This window comes from Plecotus auritus, assembly GCF_963455305.1.
Source record: "Plecotus auritus genome assembly, chromosome: 8".
Classification (NCBI taxonomy): domain Eukaryota; kingdom Metazoa; phylum Chordata; class Mammalia; order Chiroptera; family Vespertilionidae; genus Plecotus; species Plecotus auritus.
In genome coordinates, this window is record NC_137782.1 from 163,612,766 (window position 1) to 163,637,512 (window position 24,747).

At 46.1% G+C, this 24,747-nt stretch overlaps 1 protein-coding gene across 4 annotated transcripts in view; it reads right to left on the reverse strand.

Annotated features, from left to right (window-relative positions):
- The window catches only part of MAPRE3 (microtubule associated protein RP/EB family member 3), a 41,878-nt gene extending 27,675 nt beyond the window's left edge, over window positions 1-14,203 (reverse strand). Inside the window, exon 1 of one of the 4 annotated variants that reach the window (XM_080685674.1) lies at window positions 13,772-14,203. The gene's annotated coding sequence lies outside the window, so the exon portion shown is untranslated. Of the gene's footprint in view, window positions 1-13,571 lie in introns of all 4 variants that reach the window. The other 3 variants (XM_080685672.1, XM_080685673.1, XM_080685675.1) reach the window with 3 other exon arrangements.
- Window positions 14,204-24,747: the final 10,544 nt, after the last annotated feature.

Here is a 24,747-nt window from a genome sequence, read left to right on the forward strand (position 1 = left end):
AAAAATACAGGACTGGACTGGACTGTTTTGAAAGCAATAGCTTTCAACCTTTTAGTATAAAATACATATTACATTACAATCTTATACACACACACACACACACACACACACACACACACTACATACAGACATATATAATAAAACCAACATTTCGTTAAACAATTCTTACTCTTCTTTTTTTTTTTTTAAATATATTTTATTGACTTTTTACAGAGAGGAAGGGAGAGGGATAGAGAGTTAGAAACATCGATGAGAGAGAAACATCGATCAGCTGCCTCCTGCACACTCCCCACTGGGGATGTGCCCGCAACCAAGGTACATGCCCTTGACCGGAATCGAACCTGGGACCCTTCAGTCTGCAGGCCGACGCTCTATCCACTGAGCCAAACCGGTTAGGGCAATTCTTACTCTTCTTTTGAGCAATGCACTCTGATATTTCCTGGTCTATTCATGTAAAAAATGCTGGTTACGGCCGAAACCGGTTTGGCTCAGTGGATAGAGCATCAGCCTGCGGACTGAAGGGTCCCAGGTTCGATTCCGGTCAAGGGCACGTGCCTTGGTTGCGGGCACATCCCCAGTGGGGAGTGTGCAGGAGGCAGCTGATCGATGTTTCTCTCTCATCGATGTTTCTAACTCTCTATCCCTCTCCCTTCCTCTCTGTAAAAAATCAATAAAATATATTTTTAAAAAAAATGCTGGTTAAAACCGAATAAACTGATCTCACAACGAACTAATGCTTGTGATACAAAATATGAAAAACCCTGTCACAGGGGCCCCGACCTGGAGTGGGGCTGGGGTGCAGGTCATGGAACACTTCCCTGAGAGAATGACATGTAAGGTTAGGGAGATTCTCCCCAAAAGGCCAGGAAACATGCTCCAGGCAGAGGGGACGCATATACAAAAACTCCTCGTTTTACAGAAAAGGAAACTGGGGATCAAGGAGAGATGTGATTGGTCCAACATAATTCCAAGCCCAAGTCCATAAACTCCAAGTTCAAGGTTCATTAAAGTACTGCAGCGATCAGTTGTAGTCTTTCCCATAGTTTTACTAATTATGGGCCAAGGGCTAATTATCCTCACCTAGCCTGACTAGGAGAAAAGAGAAAAGGACAATGGCAGGAGGCTGTGTTTACAAAGGGCCCATTTAATTCTTCACGCAAAACAATGCACCTTAGCTCCTACCCAGCCGGGCTTGAGGCCTGTACTGCAAGTTGTTTGTTCCTTCCCGGTAGGGACTGGCAGGGAGCCACACTCCTGCTTAGTCCTGGCTTTAATGAAAAGCCATTTACAAAATGCCCCAGCAAGGTTTAGACTCAGCCGCAGGGCCTGGGAAGAATGCAGAGTACTGGCCCCGCTTTCCCACCTCCCCATGTTGATGCCGCACCTGATTTCCACGTGTTTCCACCTTCCTCAGTTCCCCACCAGCCCCTGTAACTGCGTGCATGGTTAGCTGGTAAATGCTCCAGTTGTACAGCACGAAGGTAATGTGAACCCCGCAAGTGAGATATAGGCCACAACCAAGGGTGTCAGTCAGGGTCAGGGGTAAAGTGGATGATCTAGGAGGACCTGAGAAAGAGAGGGGTCAGCAGAGGCTTGAGCCTTAGGCCAAGCTTCAAAACAGGCAAGAGAGAAACAGGGCTGTTACATACAGTTGCTCAGTTCATACACTACATGAAGCACCGAAGGAGCGGGTGAGTGAAGCTGAAATGGAACCCGTACTCCACTCACAAAACTGCATGCCTGGCCAGGGGCTTTCTCTGCCCAGAGGAAGCACCTCCACTCACAGAGGCCAGGGGGACTGGCTCAGGAGGGCAGCTGGTCAGAGCTGGGAACAGCCAGACCCTCAACAGCACCTTGAAAAGATGACTGTCAAGCCTCGGAAGGTCGCCTCCTTGGTTTTAACCTTACTGGTGTGCGGGTAGACAAGGGCTGGTGGTTAGGTAGGCTCCCTAGCTGAGACCAGGCAGCCATTGGCTAAAAAGTAGAGACACCTCCCAGTTCTTGACACCTTACCCAGCCAGACTCTGTGATCCTCCTCCACCTTCACGTCTCCTTCATCAAGCTGGAGCAATCCAGACACACCCCGGAGGCACAGCTCTACGCCCGAGATTTTAATTATTAGTTTAAAAATGTTACTGGTAACACATGTCCATGTTAAAAAAAAATCCAAACACTACACAAAGATAAATAATTACAAGTAAGAACAGCCTCTCCCACATTTTAAAATTAGAATCTTTCTCTGTCAATAACATCCTTATTGCACATCCCTCATATTCCAACCCAGTTTTCTGTTCTCACTGGAGCCTGTAATGAATTACTCTGCCCCCTCATTCTACTGACAACCAGCGCCTGCCTCGGATTTGTAGCTTCCTCCACCTCTGACCACAGGGCCAGATGCTCCACTGCCATGTTAAATTCTGCCTCCTCAGGAACCTTGCCCCAAACTTGCCAAGCAACACCCTCATCCTGATGCTCTGTCACTCACTGCTGCTTCTCCTGGCTAGAGGACTTCAGAGACTTAGCCCCATTATGAATTCATGGGTCCAACGCAGCCCTCACCCCTGCGCAACAAGACTTTATTCATCTCGCATACGCCCAGGCTCATTTCTCACAGTGGTTCATTCAGGCCTTCAAGACCTCACCCGCACCTCAGCAAGTGGAAAGAAAGGTCTTTTCTTAGCAGGCACTCCAGTCATCCCCCCTGCACTTCACACTGCAATTCAGGGGTAAGCCACACCCACTCCCACCAGTCTCAGAGGAAGGGACCTCTCCCCTCCCCTGCAAAGTTACCTCTTCCCTGGCATCAAGATCATTCCTATTTGCTCCCTTTCTCTCTTGCACCTGGATTATTTTCCTCAAGTCTTTTTCCCTTACTCCTTGTTATCAGAAATCATTCCAAGTCAATACCAAACTCTTACTCTAATCGTAAACTGGTTGGATCACCATAGAGAACAATATATAATAAGCCTATTAACAACAACGACAACATCGAGGCAACCTAAGTGTTCATCGATGGGTGAATGGATAAAGAAGATGTGATACATATATATGTATGTATACGTAAATATTATTCAGCCATAAAAAGAAGCAATTCTTGACATTTGTGACCACACAGATAGACCTTGAGGGTATTACGCTAAATGAAATAAGTCAGAGGAAGACAAATACCATATGATCTCACTTATATGTGGAATCTAAAAACAACCAAGTAACCCAAAACCCCAAAACCCCAAAAACCAAACTCATAGATACAGAAAAAAGAATGGTGGTTGCCAGAGGTTGCAGGGGGGTAGGGAGGTGGCATGGGCGAAATGGGTGAAGTGGTCAAAGGTATAAATTATAGTTATAAAATAAATAAGTATTGGAGATATAATGTACATCGTGGTGACCACAGTTAGCAATACTAGTTAGAAAGTTAAGAGAATAAATCTCAAAGGTTCTCATTACAAGAAAAAGAAGTTGGTAACTATGTGTGGTGATGGATGTTAGCTAGACTTATTGTGATTTTTTCACAGCATATACAAATATCCAATCATGATGCTGTACACCTGAAACCAACATAATGTTATATGTCTATTACATCTCAATAAAAACAACAATAATACTGTGTATACCCTTTGCCTCTGTAATTCCACTTTGTGGGGTATTTCCTGAAGAAATAACCCACAGAAGGAAAAAAACACACAACTTGTACAGTGTGTTTAGAACAGGGATATTTACACTTGCAAAATGTTGGAAATACCCCAATTGCCCAATACTAGATTGATGGTTAACCATACTTTGGTATCAGTATGATGGGATACCACAGAAGGAATAGGATATTTGGAGTGACAAATATATGAATTACACTGATATAGAGAAATCTGAAGATGAAGCACATTTTAATATATAAACATATACATAAACAAAAATTATGCACTTATTACAATTTTATATACGTTTGCTGATAACAAATAGAATTGTTTGTAACAACAAGAAATTTGATACTACTGCTTCTGTTTACTTTTTCTTCCCTTCCCTGTTGCTGTTGTCTGGTGACCCCCATGGCCTCTATTTTCTTTTTATCTCGTTTTCCCCTTAACCCTATGCAACCTGGTTTCCATCTCCAGTGTTTTTACTGGACCGATAGTGTTAGCAATCACCATGATTTTCTTCTAGATAAATCCTTAAGTCTAGTTAAACTGGCAGCACTGAAGCTCTCAATATCTTCTCTTTCCTTGCGATTAAACCATCCGAACTTCCCCACATCCCTTCTCTTTTTACCTAATTATGGACAATTCTCAAAGCTTATTACTTGGCGCTCTGGTCTTTGTATTCTGTGCCCAAGACCTCTGGAGAGATCCCTTTTCAGGAAAGCCATCCCTTTTGTGCTGTTCACTCCCACATCTAACACTCCATCCCTGCCTTACCCTCAGCTTCTGGTTCTATGTGATCGAGCTACTTGGATGTCTCTAATTCTCACCTCTAGATCTTCATGTCTAAAACTAAACTCATCTTCAAACTGTCTCTTCAACTTCCAAACTTCTGTTAATGTCACCAATGTTTTCCCAAACTCAAAACCAGCTCACACTCTCAATGTGGTAAAGGCGACCTTCTCCCAGTCCTCCTCGCACACATTCCGCTGTCCCTCTGTGGATGCTGTGCCTTGGCGCATGGAGAGCCCTCTCCGGTGTCCTGTCTCCTCATTTCCAGGGCAATCTCAGGTTCTGCTACCTTTGTGATTTCCCCCCGTTACTTCAGTTCACAGCGATTATTTTCTTCTCAGAATCCTTCTTGAGTTAGACTCTATAGTACCAATGACACACACTTCACACTGTTCTTTTCATTTCTTTTGCCTGAACTCTCTTAGGCATTTATCTGGCCTCTGGTGGGCAAGATTCTGCATCGCCTTGTACTCTCAGCTCCAGCGTGTCTCCCTCTCTGAAAGCCTTCCTGGTTCTCACAGGCTCTTGGTCACCCTTCCTTCTGGGCTGCCAAAGCACCCCTTCTCGTTGCTGCTGGAGTTCCCATCCTCTCGTGTTGTCGTGACTTATATCACTGTGTGTTCTCCTTACTCGCCAGAATATCAGTTGAGTTTCTTAAAGGCAAAGACTATGTCTATACAATAAAGCACCACAGATGTATTACTGACATCTGATGTCATATACACTAATCATTCCACATATCCATCTTATCTTCCAAACCACACTACCATCGCCTTGTGGACGGGGGTTGAATTTAGTTTCTCTTACACCCCTAGTGATTAGTAATACAAAACAGAAAGGAATTGGAGAGTACTTATTGAGAGTATACTTAGAATAGGCCTGACAATAGTGAAGACAATATGCAAATTTACATGAATCACCTATAAACCTGGAAACTATACTTCCTGGGGAATACAAGTCTTATCAAGTCTAAAACACTGCACCTTGCTATTTTGGGGCCAGCATAACACATCTCTATTTAGCAGTGGTCCTGTCACTTACAGGTGTGAAGAGGATGCCAACACTTGGAGCTTTCAGCTGAGAACAGTACCTATCTCAAATCAGAACAAATCCGAGACTAAATCAGAGTCCCTGATAAGTGGCAATAATCTGCAGGGAAGGGGCCGGGGGTGGCGGCCGTCTGCCAAGAGTCTGGTGCTGCGGAAAAGTCTGGCTACACAGTACATATTACACCACCGGAGATAAGCCTTCGGCGAAACACTCCTCATATGGGAAAAGATATTTAATTTCATCCAGAAGTCCAAGGCCTGTCCCCTTCACACGGCACAACACACATTAATCCAACTAGGATCTTGCTGACTCGGAGCAGCTAAGATTTCATTTCTTACCAGTCAGGAAACACCATTTAAATGACAAGGTGACTAGGATAACAACACCCTCAAGAGAAGAAGATGAATGCTGCCCTGACAATCACTCTCTCGGAGCAGTGGAGCGTCTCCAGCGGCCATTCCTAAAGACTTACTCACCATAACCCCCGGTGGCAGGGAAGGCCTCCACCCACTCGGGACAGGTGTCTGGGTAGCCAGAACCCTTTGGAAGAAGAGGCAAATCCTGCTTAACAAACATCAATTGCAGCTCAGGCTGAGGTGTGTGACAGGCCATGTGGCCCTCAACCCTAAGTCCCAGATCCCCAAGTGCTCAGAGCTGGACAGACCCCACCACTGGTAGAAGGCAGGTCCCAGTTGACTGGACGAGGCCACTGAGGAAATGGATAATGTGTGTGCAGATGGGCAAGATGAGGTGAGAGGACAGCTGCCAGGCCAGCCCCTCCCTTCACAACCAGCAGCTCCAGGCAACTGGTGCAGCAAAGAGGGAGCTGCCCAGCCTGTCCCTGCAGAGGGCTTGTGCCCATCAGCTGGTTACGAGCGGGCACCCAACCTTCTCTGTCCCTGGACGAACAAGAGCATCTGAGCTGATGGCTGGTCAGGATACACCCAAGGGCAAAGGGAGGAAGGAGGCTGCAGCAGGCCTGGCCACAGTCTTTCAAAACAGATCGTTCAGATGGTCTCAGAGAAGGCCCCTGAGACACGGGGAATCGAGAGAATTTGAAGAAATGGGAAAGGAAATCCCACCAACACAGCCCTGTGGCATACAGGATCTTACTGAAACCTGATAATTTCGGATAAATTCAAACAGCAAAAGTTAAGAGACAAACTATCTCAAGACACTTTCTGTTCGTAAATTTTTTTATAGATCATTTGCGTCACCACAGATGACTTTGGATGGGTGGACTTGGTGTTTCTAGGTTGTTTTTAAGTCACAGACCCACACAATACTACCTCAGGCACGCTCTCTCTCCAAAAGGAAAGGAAGTAGCTCTCCAAAGAAACACCTTGGAGAAGTGTTTGCCATTAATCATGACAACAGTGAAACAAAACAATCATAAAAAAGTGAATACCTTGCCCTAACCGGTTTGGCTCAGTGGATAGAGCGTCGGCCTGCGGACTGAAGGGTCCCAGGTTCGATTCCGGTCAAGGGCATGTACCTTGGTTGCAGGCACCTCCCCAGTAGGAGGTGTGCCGGAGGCAGCTGATAGATGTTTCTAACTCTCTATCCCTCTCCTTTCCTCTCTGTAAAAAATCAATAAAATATATTTAAAAAAAAAAAAAAAAAAAGTGAATACCTTGTAATTTTCTTAGAGACCGCTCTATTACATGAAGTCTGCAAACCTCTGGTTAAAAAAATTGTAATAAAATTTATAATTGCTTAACGCAGAAAAGTGTGAAAAACATCTAACAGCACTATGAAAAAAACATTCACTTATAATCCTATTACTTAATAATAATCGTTTATGACTTGAAATATGCTCTTCTAGCATCTTTTCATACTTTTCTTTATATAAATGGTATCAGCCCTAGCTGGAAAGGAGGGCGGGAGGAAGGAGCGGGGAGAGAGAGAGAGGTATCGATTGGTTGTCTCCCACACCCTCCTGCACCTGCCCGGAACCAGGCGGGGGATTGAACCCACAACTCAGGTATGTGCCCTTGACCGGGACCCTTTGGTGCTTGGGCCAATGCTCTAACCACTTAGCAACACCAGCCAGGGCCTTATACAAGTATTTGTATATACACCTCTAGTTTCTGAATATTCCTGGAATGACAATTTCTGGTCTAAGGACATGTGTCCTTTCAAGGCTTTTGATACATATTGTCAAAATTACTGAGCAGATTTGTAGCTATGTTTCTTGCCCAGTTATTTTAAACATGTCACACAGTGGTATGTATCGCCTGTATATAGAATATAGTTGCGCCCTAGCTGGTTTGGCTCAGTGGATAGAGCATCGGCCTGGGGACCGAAGGGTCCCGGATTCATTTCCGGTCAAGGGTATGTACCTCGGTTGCAGGTTTCTCCCCGACCCAGGCCCTGGTCAGGGTGTGTGCAGGAGGCAACCAATTGATGTGTTTCTCTCACATTGATATTTCTCTCTGTCTTTCCCTCTCTCTTCCACTCTCTCTAAAAATCAACGGAAAAATATCCTTGGGTGAGGATTGAAAAAAAAAAAGAAATTATTTGCAAGAAAAAAAATAATCTTACACAGAGTTAATACACTTTAGATAGGCCAAGTCCTTATTTTCTTCAGACAAATGAAATGTCCAGAGCTCAAAACACTGATATTATGCTAAAAAGTTGGGTGACAATACCTGGTTAGTTTAGCCAAGTTGGTAGGGCACAATGCTAGTGAGAATAATATCTAGGGCTTAGGCCAGTATTGGCCAGTCAACTCTACAGAAAGGAAAAACCATCATTGGCCAAAGGGTGCCTCACCAACCTTGGCCAACTGTCACACAAATTTGTACTCTTGGCCAAAAGGGAAGATTGGGTGATGGAATGTGGATTACTCAGCATAACCCATCTTAATTCCTGGGTATGTGAGCACATGTCCAAATGATAGGTGTGTCATCTTTCTATAATAAACAGGATGTCTGGCTAGGAAACACAACAACATATGAGACCATTAAAAGCTCAATAATACTTTAAAAAGTTGTCATAGTTTATCACTAATTCTTAAGAGAAGCATTTAATAAACCTATTTGAAAGGTGTGCTCTATCAGCCAGGTTGGATCTAAAACACAGCCATGGTAACAGAGTCTGTCAGCATTTCGTCTGGGGTTCCTTTGAACTTCAAGCCCTCTTGATGCTAAGTAAGAGGTATGGATTTTTCATAAAGACTGTATGCTCAGCCGGTTTGGGTCAGTGGATAGAGCATCGGCCTGCAGACCGAAGGGTCCCAGGTTCGATTCCGGTCAAGGGCATGTACCTTGGTTGCAGGATCCTCCCCAGGCAAGGGCCAAGGTCAGGGCACGTGCAGGAGGCAACCAATCAATGTGTTTCTCTCACATCGGTATTTGTCTCTTTCTCTCTCTCATATGGTCTGATGCCATTTTCATTAATAGTTGAAAATTAAATTAGCTTATTAGAATAGTAACGATTACTTCAACTGGTCAAGAGAAGGAGGGGGCTGTTCTCAAGAAGGAAATGAGACTAACAAGAGGCGCTGAGGTAGGAGGTCAATGACGTATGCTGGGTTGCCAGGGAAGCAGCCACAGTGGAGGGGCCTGCCACCACCTAAGGGCCTGGTTTGGTGCAAACTGGCGTGGCCTGCTCAAAGGAAGCAGTCTAACCCTAAGAGCCCCATGCACTGAAGGCTCCAAGTAAAGGCAACTGCTTCTTTTGTGCCAAAATGCGTTTACCGAAAAGCAGCCACTGCCAATTCTATTGATCTCCATTAAATTGCAAAAGCACACACGGTTCTTGTAACAATTCGTATATAGAAGCATATATAAAGTAAAAGTTCCCCTTGGAGTCTCTTTCCCTCTTCCACAACCAAATCCCACTTCCCAGAGGTAAACACCACTGTGTTTACTTTTTTTCAGTCTTTGGATAGAATTTTCTTGCCTCTTGAAATTTATAGAAATGTAAACTCATTTGTGTGTTCCTAACTGAATGGCCCTGGCTCCTTAATTACTTGGTAGTCTGCCCCGAGCCCATCTGGAATTGCTGCCATCCAAAATGACCTCCCTTTACCGAAGATGGATAGCTCCTTTCCCTGGCCCTCCAGATCTCCTGGATGCAGAGGCCGATCTGAGCAAAGTCACACATTAAAGCTACCCCTCTAACAGTAGAGGAAGTGAGTGCAGGTCATGTGAGCTTTATTAACAAGCAAGAGCTCAGCAGCATTTCCATTTCAAATTAAGATCACTTCCCAGACTGGCCTCCCCAGCTGGAGGACCAACCACCCCCACGACACACACAAACACACCAAGTCTGTGCTCTCCTAGTCAACTGCCCTGGCCCTGCCAGCCTTTCAGATACCCAGGTCAGCTGAATGCATGGAGACAAAGGGGCATTTCATAGACTCCTATTCTGGCAGTCGAAATAACACTGCAAGTGCCAGGTCTTCACACGACAAATAATCTCTCTGTGCGTGTCAGACACACGGAGAGGGCTGCCAGGAGATGAGGGCTGCTGCTGAATTGAAGGTCCAAGATAGATTTAAGTCACAATAAATGTGTGAAAGCGTTATTTTTTATTTTATACTTTAGTAGTAGAAAGTAAAGATTGCTGTCTCTTATTAACCAGGTACTGTGTAAACTTTCTTTCATTTCATCCTCACAACCACCATCTAAAACAGTTATTTCCAGGATTGCAGGGGAGGAAATCAGCACTCAAAGGTTCCACAACTTGCCCGAGGCCACACAGCCAGGAGGTGGAGGACTGGGGTTTGAACTCAGGTCTATCTCCTTCTAGAGGCCAGACTGCCTCACTTTCCCAAGGTGGGATCAGAAGTCCCTATGGCTTCCAGGACTCCAGGAGGCTGCCTTCTGGAGCTGGAAGAGAATCCAGCTTCCTCCTCCTCTTGGCCCCGTTCAGCCCTCTCCGCAGCCTCACAGAGGAAGTTGAGAAGACTTCACCCACCTTCACGTTTGCTTTATCTTAGATGATACAAATTGAAAAAGGAACACCTTCCTGAAGTTGAAATGTGTAAGGAAAAATTATTATCTATAAGGTGGCAATAATAAACGTTTAATTAGTGCAGCACTGCATTTCACCTGGCTTTGCAGCATCTCAGACAATAAAACAAGCCCTTGTCTCCAGGCCTAATGACAGATGACTAAATTATTTTTATTAAAACCCTCTGGAATACTAAACATGAGGGATGAAGCAACATGGCATTGCAGACTAGATCTAGTCTGGAAATCTGGGTTCTAATCCTGACTCAGCCACTACTAGCCACCAATGTTGATCTGCATGGTATACATAGTTTACAGCGCTTTCACATACTTGCTACGTTAGTTGGTGGCCTTGGGCAAGTCACTTAACTTTTGGTGTCTTGTGTCAAGATCTGGAAATGAGGACACTGAACTATACCATTTGAAGTCTCCTCCACTTCTAACATCCTGAGGAGAAGGACATGCGTCTGAGGATCTGTAAACAAATCAGGGCAGAGGCATTCTGGTTTACGAAAATTATATTCTCTGTTCAGCTTCTGAGAGATCTTATTTGGCTAAATTCAGGTATAACTCATAAGGCATTTGCTTCCAGGTGGTTCACTAAGCTTCTGGAGGGCACCATATTATGGCCTTGGGTTGTTGTCCCACAGAGGAACTTTGCTGTGTTCAGTAGCCAGCCACCATGCCTAAGTCCAGCCAATCATCTCAGATACATGGCTTGGGGGAAGGATTTGAGGAAATCCCTCCTCACAATGCATGCACTCTCAGGATGCTAACCAAGTGATGGCATCATCACACACCCAGGAATATTATAAATATCATTCTTGCTTAGTCCTAAGACACACAAATCCCTCCCTAAAGTCTTGCCATTTACTGGCTGTTTTCATGTTCCTGAAATTAGGGTGCACCTTAGAACAACATATACAGGGTGTCCCAAAAATTTATACACACTTTAACAATTGATAGCTCAATTTTGAAAATGAAACGTATTTTAATAAACACTGCCTTTATAATTATTCAAAATGTGTGTATACATTCTGTATAATTTGATCTGGTAGCGTTAAATTATTTTACCTAAAAGGTATTAGTAAATTGCTGTTATCTCTTAGAATCAAGGAAATACAGTGATACAAAACCACAACATAGATTACACAGATTTAGGTTTAACTTGGTTCAAATAATGTCCCTCTCCCTGATCTTAACAATTACATTCAGTAACAACTGGATAGACAATGTGTAAGACACAAGTATTAGTCCTGTTTCCCAACAATAGCAGTTTAAAAGGCAATCCATCATTATCTCATAAAACACTGGTATGGATTTCAAAGGCAAATATAACCCATATAAAAACTCCTGTGATGCTCTGAAAATGTACTATCCCACAGCAAATTGGAAAGGGAACATTTTACTCACACCCTCCTGATCTATTAGCCTTGGCACATTTTCTTGCTTCTTAATTCACAACCCTCCACCCCAGTAATACTGCTGATTCCCAAAATACACTCAACCCAGGAGGAGCAGCTCTCCAGCACAGCTGTCTGCTCCTGCCCTGCCCCGGTATTTCGGTGAACTATGTGACACAGAGAGGACCACACAGAGGAATGTAACTCTCAGGACCCACAGTTCCCATCGCCCCACAGGCAGGTGCATCCCGCCAAACCCCAGACTGGCATTCGAAATAGAAGAAACTGCACTGCTGCATGGGGCTGTAGTTTTCCCGAACTCCATCTCTAGGTTTAAAAGTAGGGCGACAGCCGTCTTTGCTACTGTAAACTAATCTGATGGGCATGGGGGTGGGGAGTGGCTCTGAGGAGGCTGCCAATAGGCCATGATTGAGCAAAGTCAAGGAGCAAAATCATTATTTATCATTATTTGCAATCCCAGAAAGTCCACATGAGTGGGTCCTTCAGCATGATTTTTAGGAGTGAACCATCTACTTTTTTTTTTTGCAGCCTGGAGTAAAAAGGCTCACAAAGCCTCATGTACAGTTTAACTGGCTGATATTTACATATATTTTCTAAAAGTACACTGAACTCTGGAAGCCTGAAAAAAAAAAAAAAGAATCAAAGGAACTTGGCAGTGAGGTGCACACTCGGTAGTTAGGAGCCCTCGAGTTGAGGCACGTTTGTTAGGAAACAATTTCTAGCTGTGGGCAACAACTCCGACTTCAGCTGGAAAAAGAAAACAGTTTGGAATCTTCCTCTATACCAAGATCAGGGAATGCAAGATGGGCAGGTGGATGGGTAGCAAACACAGCCCAGGGAATGGTCCAAAATGCTAGAACCCCTATCAGGTGACAGCCCCCATAAAGAGACTCACAGCTGCAGGAGGCCAGGGGTACAGGCTTCAGGTCTGTACCATGGAGAAACCTCAGTTCCTCTCTAATCTGCACGCTAGGTTAAAACTATTGCCCAATTGGTTACCACATGGAATTCACAGGCATTACAAGATCAAGTCTGTCACAACCCCTCAACATACAAACAGTAAGCACTTGCTATGGAGGATACCAGGCCCGTTTCCAAACCTCACAATATACTAGGATTGTACTACAAGAAAGGGGGTGGGCATTTTAAAGAGTACTGCGAGATGCTTATTCACAACAACACATCGGAAGCGCAGGAACTTCAGCTCCCACTCGCAATCTCCCCTTTCCTCCCACTACCGCTCGTCCCTCTGCACCCGCGAGGGCAATCCTCAGAAGCCACCGTGCACTAGCGGGTGTTCACTAAACAGTAGCTGATCACGAAGGGGCAGAACCCTTCTCCGCAAAAATCTATTCGGAAAGCCCCACAAGCTGCTAGCAGGCAGCCAGAACTGTCCAGACCTGCTTCCCACACCAGCCAGGGCAGGAGCGTGTGGGCAAGAAACCTGAGGCCCCACGGTTTGGGCAGGCAAACTGTCCCTCCTCCCCCAAGTCTCCCCTCGCGCTCTCCTTGTCACTCTTTTTCTGGCACAGCACTGGGGGCAACCAGACAGGCCGGAGGTGTCAGGCCCAAGAGGAGTAAGGAGAAGGAACGCGCTCGGACGGAAGGCAGTTTTGGGGGCGGGGGGGGGGGGGAGAATCTGCGGTAGCGCCGCATCCAGTGGGGAAGGACCCCCAGGTGGGTCTGGAGGGAGGGGAGGGGGAGTGGCTCACCGAGGCCTGACCGCTGTGGCCGCAGGGATCCCGGGCGAGAAGCACGAAGGGAGGGAGGCGGGCGGGGGGTGGACGCGGTTGGGGTGCGGGGGTGCGGGTGGAGAGACGAGGGGGGGCAGCCCGGTTCCCCTCCCCCAGCCCGGGCCCGGGCCTCCCGCTGACTCAGCCCCACGGCGTCCGTTGCCTCGGCCGGGACTCACAGTGCGCGAGGCGGCTCCGGAGGAGGCGGCGGGGGAGGGGACAGCGGCGGGGGCGCTGCGGAGAGGCTGCGGCTCCAGCCGGCGGCTCCCGGGCGGAGGGTCCTAGCAGAGGCCGCCGAGGTCTCCGGCTTCAACGCACAGAGACTGCGGGGGGAAGAGAGCACTGCGCAGGCGCGATGCGGCCAACGCTGTCACTCCGGGTGGGGCGGGGCCGGGGCACCCGCCATCTCCTAGGCAACCGGGTGGTGAGAGGAGGACAGCCCCTACTTCCACCTTGTCTTAGCGACGGCGGTGACGGCGGCGCGAGGTGGGGGGCGGCGAGAACAGTCCCTCTAGATTGCCATAGCAACAAGGAGAAGACCCAGCCTCATAAATTTACCGCGGTACCGAGGGAACGCTCTTTCCTCGTCACCATAGCAACCGGAAACAGCCCCTTCCTTTTCCCTTAGCAACAGGGTAACAATTCCTCCACGCAGTCTGTCTAATCACAGAAGGAACAACCATTTACACCTGATTCCATAGTAGCCAGACGACGGTTTCTCCCAGCTACTGCACAGGGAAAAGTGGCGAGTATTTCTTCTCTTTCAACAACGCGAGAGCTAAGGCTCGGTTTTTTATCTCCACTCTTGGTTTATGGCTTTCTATCACAGCCTGTTACTCCAAACCCCAAATTCGATTTTCCTCTACCTGTATTAAACATTTCTTATCATGTCCTACCAGAAAGTCTATATACCTTTACTCCTAAATAGAGCTAAGAAATATGTATAGACACATATTACTTGAATTTTTATTAACTTTATTGTTCTCTCCCAATGCATTTGTAAACAATTCTTGCTTTTCCATCTTGCCCACTAGCTGGTTCAGATTCTACCTCCTCATAACTAGCTCCCTCCTTGATATGTTCATTGGTGTTCCCGAATCCCCTATTCCAAGTCTGCTTTTATGGATTCTCCAGTTCTAGAGCCCTCCTCTTCCTGTCCATGACTACTGGTAGTATTGTCCTTCAGTGCCCTGCCCAGGGCTCCACTCTGTTCACCCCCTTTCTGGTTCTTTGTGCAGATGACTTCTGGCTCTCCCACCCTCAGCCCTGACTTCCATGGATGTCTTGAGGTTACCTCTGTACCCACATTCTGTAGTATTGTCCTTGGTTTACATGTCTGTCTCCCCAATCAGACTCTGTGCCCCTGTGGGCAGGAATTCTGTCTTATCAGCTCCTTCAGCATCTAGGCACAGAATGGAACGCATTGTGGAGTTCCAGTAAGTGTTTATGTAATTGAATCAAGTAAGGACAAAGATTTTCTTCAAAGATTCTTCAAAGATTTTCTTTGGTCCCAAAGAAATGGGTGAAGGGGGTCCAAAGAAAAAAAAGAAAAAATAGTTTCCCATTCTTCCTCACTTTCTCTGACCTAACTGCCCCAGAGTCTCAATAAACATTTTCTTTATGATCGTTACATGTATTTAATCTTTTAAATACTACTTTTAAATACTACTACTATTATAACTCTCTTACTCCCTTAGCCCTCCATCTTAATGCCAAAACTCTAGTCCTCTATTAATTAAGACTCTGGCATTCTCTGTACCCACATTCTCTATTTCCTGAATCCTCACCTCTAGCTAGTCTCCCAGATGTTTCTACTAAGTTATTATCCTCATTGGGTCCTGACCTCATCCATGAATCCTGCCACCCTCTAGAATCAGTAAGCTGTTTGCACCTCACCATTCTATCATCTCCTAACCCAGCCCTTTGGGTGAACATCACTGGATTCTGCTGGGCTTGTTGAAATGCTGGAGATGCTGCATTCTCTTTGAATGACTCAGAAATAAGAATTAATAAACTTATGTCTCCCTGTCTAGTTCCCAGAATTCCATCCCAGGACTATTGGTGTCAATAGGCTCTGACTGAGCCCTTTTTCCCAGGGGAGAAGGAGAAGGCAGCTGATTACAAATAGAGTGAAAAAGAGAGGGATACAGCATATGCTGACTCAGGACCCTCTCCTCCCATCCAAGGCAACTCTCAGAAAGGAGAGGGTTCCTTGTAGAGGACAATTCCCAGGACAAATCAAGGGGTTAGGAGAGTGAAAATCCATACTACACATTTTCTTAGCCACAGAGCTGGGGAACTGAAGGTGTTCTTAACAGCATCTACAGGGCGTCTGGGTGTTACAAAGACATGGGAAAATTTCAGACTCAGTTTATTTTGTCCATTCTGAAGTTCCAGCTCAGCTCCACGGTTATAGGTATAGACTTGGGTGGTGTAGACTACCCTGAAGAATTCTGAGAAGATACTATGATCCGTATCCAGCTGTGGGCAAACTACGGCCCGTGGATCCAGCTGTTCTATCCGGTTCTCTTGCTCTCCCCTCCGCTCCTTTACTTTTTTTTTTTTTTTTAATATATTTTATTGATTTTTTACAGAGAGGAAGGAAGAGGGATAGAGAGTTAGAAACATCGATGAGAGAGAAACATCGATTAGCTGCCTCCTGCACACCTCCTACTGGGGATGTGCCCGCAACCAAGTTACGTGCCCTTGACCGGAATCGAACCTGGGACCTTTCAGTCCGCAGGCCGACGCTCTATCCACTGAGCCAAACCGGTTTTGGCTCTGCTCCTTTACTTTGAGGTTCTAGCAGGGGAGTGCAGCTACTCGTATACCCTTGACCGAAGACCGGTCCTCTCCTCTGGGGGGAAGGTCGTCCTCTTCGACCGAGCGCGCAGCTTCGGGAGGGACGCACATGGATCGGTGAGGGAGGAGGGGGACACCCGCCTAGCCAGCCAGATCAGCCGAATCAACCCTGGCGATCAATGGGGTGACAGATGTCGCAGCCAGATCGCCCTCACATCCCTTTACTTTGAATTTATATTAGTTCACACAAACACTCCATCCATGCTTTTGTTCCGGCCCTCCGGTCCAGTTTAAGAACCCACTGTGGCCCTCGAGTCAAAAAGTTTGCCCACCCCTGGGTAGCCCCATCCAGTCACCACCCATGGGATAGAGGACCATTCCTGCCTACCATTCACATAGGTTCTCCACATGTTAACATTTTGCCATGTGCCAGTTATCTATTTCTACAAAATAAATCACGTCAACATAAAGGTTCAAAACAATCACCATTTCACTATCTCTGTTTCTTTGGGATGGGAATTCAGGAGGAGCTCTGCTTTTTATAACTTACCTTCAGACATCACTTCTGCCATATACTATTGGTTGAGAAAAATCACAAAAGTCCACCTAACATCAAGGGGAGGGAACATAGACCCCACCTTTCAATGGGAAGAATGTCCAAGTCACATAATAAGAGCATGTGGATGGGGGATATTGTTGACATTGTCTTTGGAAAATATGATCTGCCACGTGCTACCCTCTGACAACACTAATTCACACCCCACTCAATGCAAAATACACTCAACCTTCCCTCAAGACCCCCAAGTCTCATCCCATAATAGCACCACCTTGAAGTCCAGGGTCTCACAGCTAACTCAGGTCCCCGGGCGGATAGGGCTCCTCAGGCCCAGTTCCTTGGCTATAACTCCCTGAGCACCAGTCCTCTTGATGCGAAAACCTGTGGAGTAAAGAGACACATCGTTTACCCCATACGCACCTAGCATGTACTAGTGGCACAGACACAGGATCACGGCTACAGACATCATCATTTCAAAAAGGAGGCAAGCAGAAGGCACACACAGCCGTTCTGTTTTGCAGCAGTTCTAAAGTCCAGCCAGGCACATATTGCTGCCGGGCCCTCGTTTAGAGCTTGGACTCACGGCCATTCATTTATTTCAGTGTTGACACGGATTTTCTCCCCCAGTTGGTTATAATCCTTCTCTATGATTATTTGTTTTGATGCTCAATTTGTCACAGAGTTGGCCAGGGAAAGAAACGTCAAGCTCCTGTATCCTTTGGATTTGTCGCCACCATTCTCGCCACATTTCCTTGCTTCCTAGCACAAGATGCTGCAGGCTCATCTTGGCCCAGCCCTGGAATTGGCCATGCACCAGGGAGCCACGGGCCCTCCTGATTTTTTGACATGCTTTCTTTGCCCTTAAACAATGAAGATGTCCCGAGTTCCCATCTCGTTTTATTCTCTACTCCCTCGTTACCTCTCGCCAATATATGTCAGCCACAAAGAGCAAACACTTGCAGTTGGCCAAGCAAGCAGTTCTGTTTCGCCGCGGAGCCTGCCTGATGGGGTTCACCCTGCTTGGAGTCTCTCCTTTCCCTTCATTGAGCAAACTCCTACTCCTCCAAGACCAGCTTGAGTGTCATCTCCTCTGTGACACCGTCTCGGACCTCCCCCATAGAGTTGACACATTCTCTTTGGTACCAGGTACCTTCTTTATACCCCGTCTCCCATCGCCTTGTGTCAGCGTGTTTTTCACATCTCTCTCCACTAGAGGTCCTCACACGCAAAGACTATGTCTTATTTACCTTTGTATTCTCAGCACCTCACGTGGGACCAAGAACAGCCAGGCAAGTTAAACACAATCTCACCTTTCTGCACTTTCTCCGGGGTGACTGGTGAAGCCAGGTGGTGGAGGGAGTATAAGAAAGTGGGTGAACTCTGGCTGGTGGGGGTTAGATTTTAGATTGGAACAGGCAGGGCGGTCCTGCCTGGGTGTGAGGTGGAGGCAGGGAGGAGCTGTGATGCCGGTAATTGCTACCAGCAGTGTTCATTATTCATTTGAAAGCAGCTGAAAGTGGAACAGGGCACTCAAATAGGACTGATTCCTACATATAGGAAACCCTTGACATGGTTTTAAAGTTTTCAAGGACTCGTATAGGCAATACGTAATTTTGCTGAGGAATGACTTTTAATCACCCAACTTGCAGCAGGTGAGTCCTTATCTAGAGTGTGAACCCAGCCCCCCACCCTGCGGGCAGCCACACTAGCACTGGGTCCAATGCTTCCTGGCTATGTGACCTTGGGCCTTGGTTTTTCTCATGTGTTGTGATGGTTAAGTGAGATAATATATGAAAAATGCCTAGCAGTGCACGATACACAGCAAATACCCAATAAATGGTAACTATCAATAATAACAAACTCTCACTAGGGTCAAGAGGACTCTTCTCAGTTATACCCTGTTACATTGTATAGCAGCAAATATGCAAATTTAGAATTACAAAGGTCTTAAGACAAATCTCCTGTGAGAATTTATGATCCAGAATGAACAGCAACTCTAGACATGGCAAGACATTACCCTACTTGTTGTGGGAAACACACCAGGATAATGAGGTGGGTGGTAAAGGCTTGGATTAACTTGGATGAGTTAGAGGTGGCCTCAGGTCCCAGGATTCTTCTCTTTCACCCCTCCCAGCTTTTGCATCCCTATCAGCTATTCCTGTTGCTCAGGGGGCACCAATTGTGCCTCTCTTCCTAGTGGTCACCAACTCAAACATCACGGCCAATTCATGCAAAGGCAGCATCAGACAGAGGTTAGGAACATGGGTAAGGGAGCTACACAGACCTGAGTTGAAATACTAAATTTGTCACTCACTAGCTGTGGCATGCTGTTGAACTCTGCTTCCTAATAATAGTAAAAACTTCAGAGGTTAATGTAAGGATGAAATGGGGTCATGTTTATCAGGTGCTTAGGATAACACTGCTCATGCTGTGGGCATTCAATGAACAGTATCAGTTAGTACTTTTTAATTTAAAAAGTGAGGTGTTGCCCTAACCGGTTTGGCTCGGTGGATGGAGCGTCGGCCTGCGGACTCGAGGGTCCCGGGTTCGATTCCGGTGAAGGGTGTGTGCCTTGGTTGTGGGCACGTCCCCAGTGGGGGGGTGTGCAGGAGGCAGCTGATTGATGTTTCTCTATCATCGATGTTTCTGGCTCTCTCTCCCTCTCCCTTCCTCTCTGTAAAATATCAATAAAATATATTCAAAAAAATAAAAATAAAAAGTGAGGTGTTATATTCTGTGCACAGACCTTCCCGTGACATTTTTAGTTGCCTGTCTCTCACAGTATTTCTCGTTTATAAAGGGGAAACCAGCATTTATTCGGCTCCTACTGACAGCCAGGCTTGAAATGCATACCATTTCCTATAACCTCCCTGGTCATCTCCTGAGGTTGGTATCATTTCCATTAAAAAAAATGTTTTTGTTAACTTCAGAGAGGAAGGGAGAGGGAGAGAGAGAGAGAAACATCAATGATGACAGAGTAATTGGTTAGCTGCCTCCTGCATGCCCCTATTGGGGATAGAGCTCGGAACTCGGGCACCTGCCCTGACCAGGAATTGAACTGGGAACTCCTGGTTCATAGGTCAATGCTTAACCACTGAGCCACACCAGCAGGGCTCATGTGCATTTTCATAATAAAGAGCAGATACTCCGAGAGGTTAACTCACTTGTATAAGTTGCACAGCTAGTGAACAGCAGAAGCAGGGTTTGAACCTAAGGCCAACACAAAACTCCAAACTTCTTCCATTACCCCCTCCTTCCTATACTTTCTGTACTGTAATTACTTGTCAGTGTTTCTTTTCCCCAAATCTGTATGTGCAGGAGCTGCACTTGATTAATTTTTGTGCCATCCAACACATGCCTGGCAGATATCCCAGCAGCAGACATTAAATGGGAGGTGGAAAACTCACACAAGTAAACTAAACTAGAGTTTCCAGATAAAAATACAAGATGCGGAATTAAATTTAAATTTCAGATAATCAGCAAATAATTTTTAGTATAAGTACGACACAGACACTATTTAAGACATAGCTACACTAGAAATACTAAAAAATTATTTGTTATCTGAAATTCAAGTTTAATAGAGCATCCTGTATTTTTATTTGCTAAATTTGACAACCTTAACCTAATCCCTGAGATTGGCCCCTCGTAAGGGACAACTTCCCCAGGGATTCTCCTGGAAGGAGAAAGGCTGCCTCGGCCCCTCATTCACGCTCCAGGCTGACCTGACCCTGAGCTGCTCTGGGGGCTGGGGTTGAAGCCATGGTAACCTAGACATATCTGTCTTCCTTGGGCCTTACCTGTTCCCCTAATTTAATCAGCTTCGCATCTTTGAACCAAGGAAGTAGCCACTGATGGGCCTACAGCGCCACCTGGAGGCTCTTATGGGTAGTACTCTGGTCAGGGGCCATCTCAGGGACCCAGGATTCTGGGGAGCAAAGAAAAGCCAAACAAGGAAGAGACCGGGTAGAAGAGGAGGCAGGGGCGACACAGCTCCCCGGAACTTTCAGTTTACAGCTGCTGTTCTGGCCCCCTGGGAACTGAAGGCACTGGCTCTCCCAAGGCCGTCATTGCTTAGGGCTTCACTTCCCCAAGGTCCTCGGCCTCTGCAGCTGTTCCTTGCTGGTCCCAGGCCTTGCAGGTGGCGGCTCCATTTTACATTCCCGCCAGCAGTGCATGGGGGTTCCCGGCGTCCTTGCTAACACTTATTCTTATCTGTCTTTTCCGTTATAACTATCCTAGTGGGTGTGAAGTGAAATCTCATTGTGGTTCTGATTTGTATCTTCCTACGGATGAATGCTGTTGAGCTTCTTTCATGTATTCATTGGCTATTTGTATATCTTCTTTGGAGAAATGTCTATTCAGATCTCTTGCCCATTTTTAATGGAGTTATTTATCTTTTTATTATTGAGTCATAAGAGCGGTTTATGTATTCCAGATACAAATACCTTATTAGATCTATAATTTGCAAATATTTTTTTTCCAATTTTCTGAGTTGTCACTTCACTTTCTTGATAGTGTCCTTTGAAGCACAAAATGTTTTAAATTTTGATGAAGTCAAATTGATCTATTTTGTTGTTGTTGCTCATGCTTTTTCTGTTATATCTATGAATTGATTGCCAAATCCAAGCTCATGAAGACTTACTGCTGTATTTTTTCCTAAGGGTTTTATAGTGTTAGCTCTCACATGTAAGTATTTGCTCCATGTTGAGTTAATTTTTACATATGGTATGAGGTAAAGTTCCAGTTTCATCCTTCTGCATGTAGATATCTAGTTGTCCAAACAGCATTTGTTGAAAACATTATTGTTACCCATTAAATCATCTTGGCATCTTGGTAAAAATTAAGTTGATCATAGACACTTCATTTTTTTAAAATGGACTTTCAATTCTATTCAATTGATCTGTATGTCTACCCTTAAGGCAGTACTACATAGCACTGTCTTGATTACTGTTGCTTCGTAGCAGCTTTTAAAATCAGGAAGTGTGACCTCTCAACTTTATCTGCCCCCCCACCCTCTCTCTAATCTTGGGGGCAGTGGTTTACCCTGTGTCCTCTCTCCTCTCTATGGATCCAAGATCATGGTTGATTTTTTCAGTCTGTTCAGTTTTTTGCCTGTTGTTAGGATAGAGTAGAGATTTCCAAACTCCTTACATGCAGAATGGGAAACTTTAAAAAAAAAAAAAATATATATATATATATATATATATATATATATTTGTATTGACTTCAGAGAGGAAGGGAGAGGGAGAGAGAGATAGAAACATCAATGATGAGAAAGAGTCACTGATTGGCTGCCTCCTGCATGCCCACACTGGGGATCGAGTCCACAACCAAGGCATGTGCCCTGACAGGGAATCGAACATGACCTCCTAGTTTGTAGGTCAACGCTCAACCACTGAACCATGCTGGCCGGGCTAGACTTGGCTGGTCACAGGAAACCCTTGTCCCCCCACTCCAGGAGGAACCGTTTTCCCCACCTCCCACCGCACACTACCCCTCATCTCTTAGTCATGGAAAATTTTAACTCCTGGACAGGCATATTAACAGTCTGTTGACTATACAGGCATACATAAGGTGACCATATAATTTATTATCCAATCCAGGACATATTTGAAAGTGAAAGGTGGCACTATTAATAATTATTCTGGGGCAAGACTTAAACCAGGAGTGTCCTGGTTTATACCTGTAGGTATAAACATGAGCTTTGTAAATACACGAGGGGAAGAAAGTGAAGACCCAACTTCCATCATAAGACACTGTCAAGTGTCAACAAAACGTTTGATCTTTTAATGTTTTATTGGAAAAGTACTAAGAGCTCTTCAAATGTGTGATCAGCAACACTGTTAAGTAACTTAAAAAAAATCCTCACCAGGGTATGCTGTTTAATTTTTATTTTGAGAGAAAGGGAGAAAGAGAGATCAGTTGCCTTCTCTGTGTATGGGAGAAGTCTCCTGCCCACTGAACCACACTGGCCAGGGCTCAAGTAGCTTTTTATTAACCGAGGACTATAAGGTCTACCCTCCCCATGTCTCATGAGGCTTCTTTTTCCTACCTGTGGTGTCAGGAGACTCTTCCTCCTTCACCAACTACAAGGCACTTCTTCGTGGTAGGTTGGACCTGTATATAAAAGTCAACCTGCAATTCTGAGAGAAGAAATTGAGGATGATGGTTGCCTAGCTGCTGGCTGGTTCAGATTTTCCCAAATGCAGATTATTATAATTGGCCAAGCCTTATTTCACTGTCTGTGGTCTTTTATTTCTCCGTGACTACATGCATACAAAGGCATCCAGTGCCTTCCTGGGTACCTTTATTTTTCTCTTTAAACCGCCTGAAACCTGCCAAATGTGTGGTCATGTCATTTTTCATCCAAACACAATGGACTTTGGCAGTTATTAAAATTCTTGTGTGCCCCCATGTTATGGGAAAAGAGGGTAACACAGACATGTTGGCCCAGTACCATCCCAGGGACTCGACTCAGCATCCTGCAAACCAGGTAATGGTGTCTGCACCTGGCTCAGAATGTGCACACAGCTCATTCCCTTATAACCAAGTGCTTTGCCCTGGCTGCGGGGCACCAGTCATTGCTTTTGGTCCCAGGCTGCCTTATTTGCAGGAGGGTTGCTGATTTGGTGAGCGTTGGGGAAGTTCTCCTGCCACCAACCGTTTCCCCACACGTCCTAAAATTCCCTCATTAGGGTTTTGTCTTTGGGGGCTCAGAAATAAGTACTCGAGACTCCTTAGTACTGGAAGTGACAATTTCACGCACTCTTTAGTGGGAAACTGAGCGGATCATTCCTCTGCACATCTGGCTGAGACCCGGAGAGAAGGCAGAGGAGTCTTGGTGCAGGCAATGGGGTGTGTGGGGACAGTGGGCCAATCCAAGGGTGAGGTTCTGAAGGTCCTCAGACATACTGGCCTTGGGACAACCTTTTGTCATGGGATTATTTATTACGAGGCCATAATCCCATCAGCTAAGGGTTCCACTGTGTGAAGAGGGTTTCCAAAACGGTAGCCAAGAGAACAGGTGATGAAGGGGATGTAGGGAAAGCCCGTCCCCCTCTTTTAAATCTAATTAGAGGCCCTGTGCACGAAAATTTGTGCACTCGGGGGTGTAGGCAGTAGGGCATCCCTCAGCCCAGCCTGCGCCCTCTTGCAGTCTGGGACCCCTTGGGGGATGTCCACCTGCCAGCTTAGGCCCACTCCCTGGGAGTTTAGGCCTAAGCTGGCAGTCAGATATCCCTCTGGCAGCCCAGGAGCCCTCGGGAGATGTCTGACTAATGGCTTAGGCCTGCTCCCCGCAGGCCCACTCCCCGCAGGGAGCGGGCTGAAGCCGTTAGTTGGACATCCTTAGTGCTACCAAGGCCCGGGAGAAGCTCCCACCACCGCCGCTGCGCTGGCCAGCTTCTGGCTGAGCAGCACTCCCTCTGTGGAAGCACACTGACCACCAGGGGGCAGCTCCTGCATTGAGTGTCTGTCCCCTGGTGGTCAGTGTGCATCATAGCAACTGGTCATTCCACTATTAGGGTCAATTTGCATATTACCTTTTTATTATATAGGATGCTTCCCCCTGATTGTTCTCGTTTCAGAGAACTCAGCAACCTTGTCCTGGGAAATCTGGTGCCATGAACCTTGGTCTTGTTCCCACCAGGAGTCAGAACGGACAGCTGTGGGGTCACTGCAGCTCCCATCTCAACTTTTCTGAATCGGAAGACTCTGCTCAGGCCTCCCCAGAAGCTGCCACCTGCCAGCAGGAGTGAAAAACCAAAGCCGAGTCCCCTCAGCAACGTGAGCTTTGCC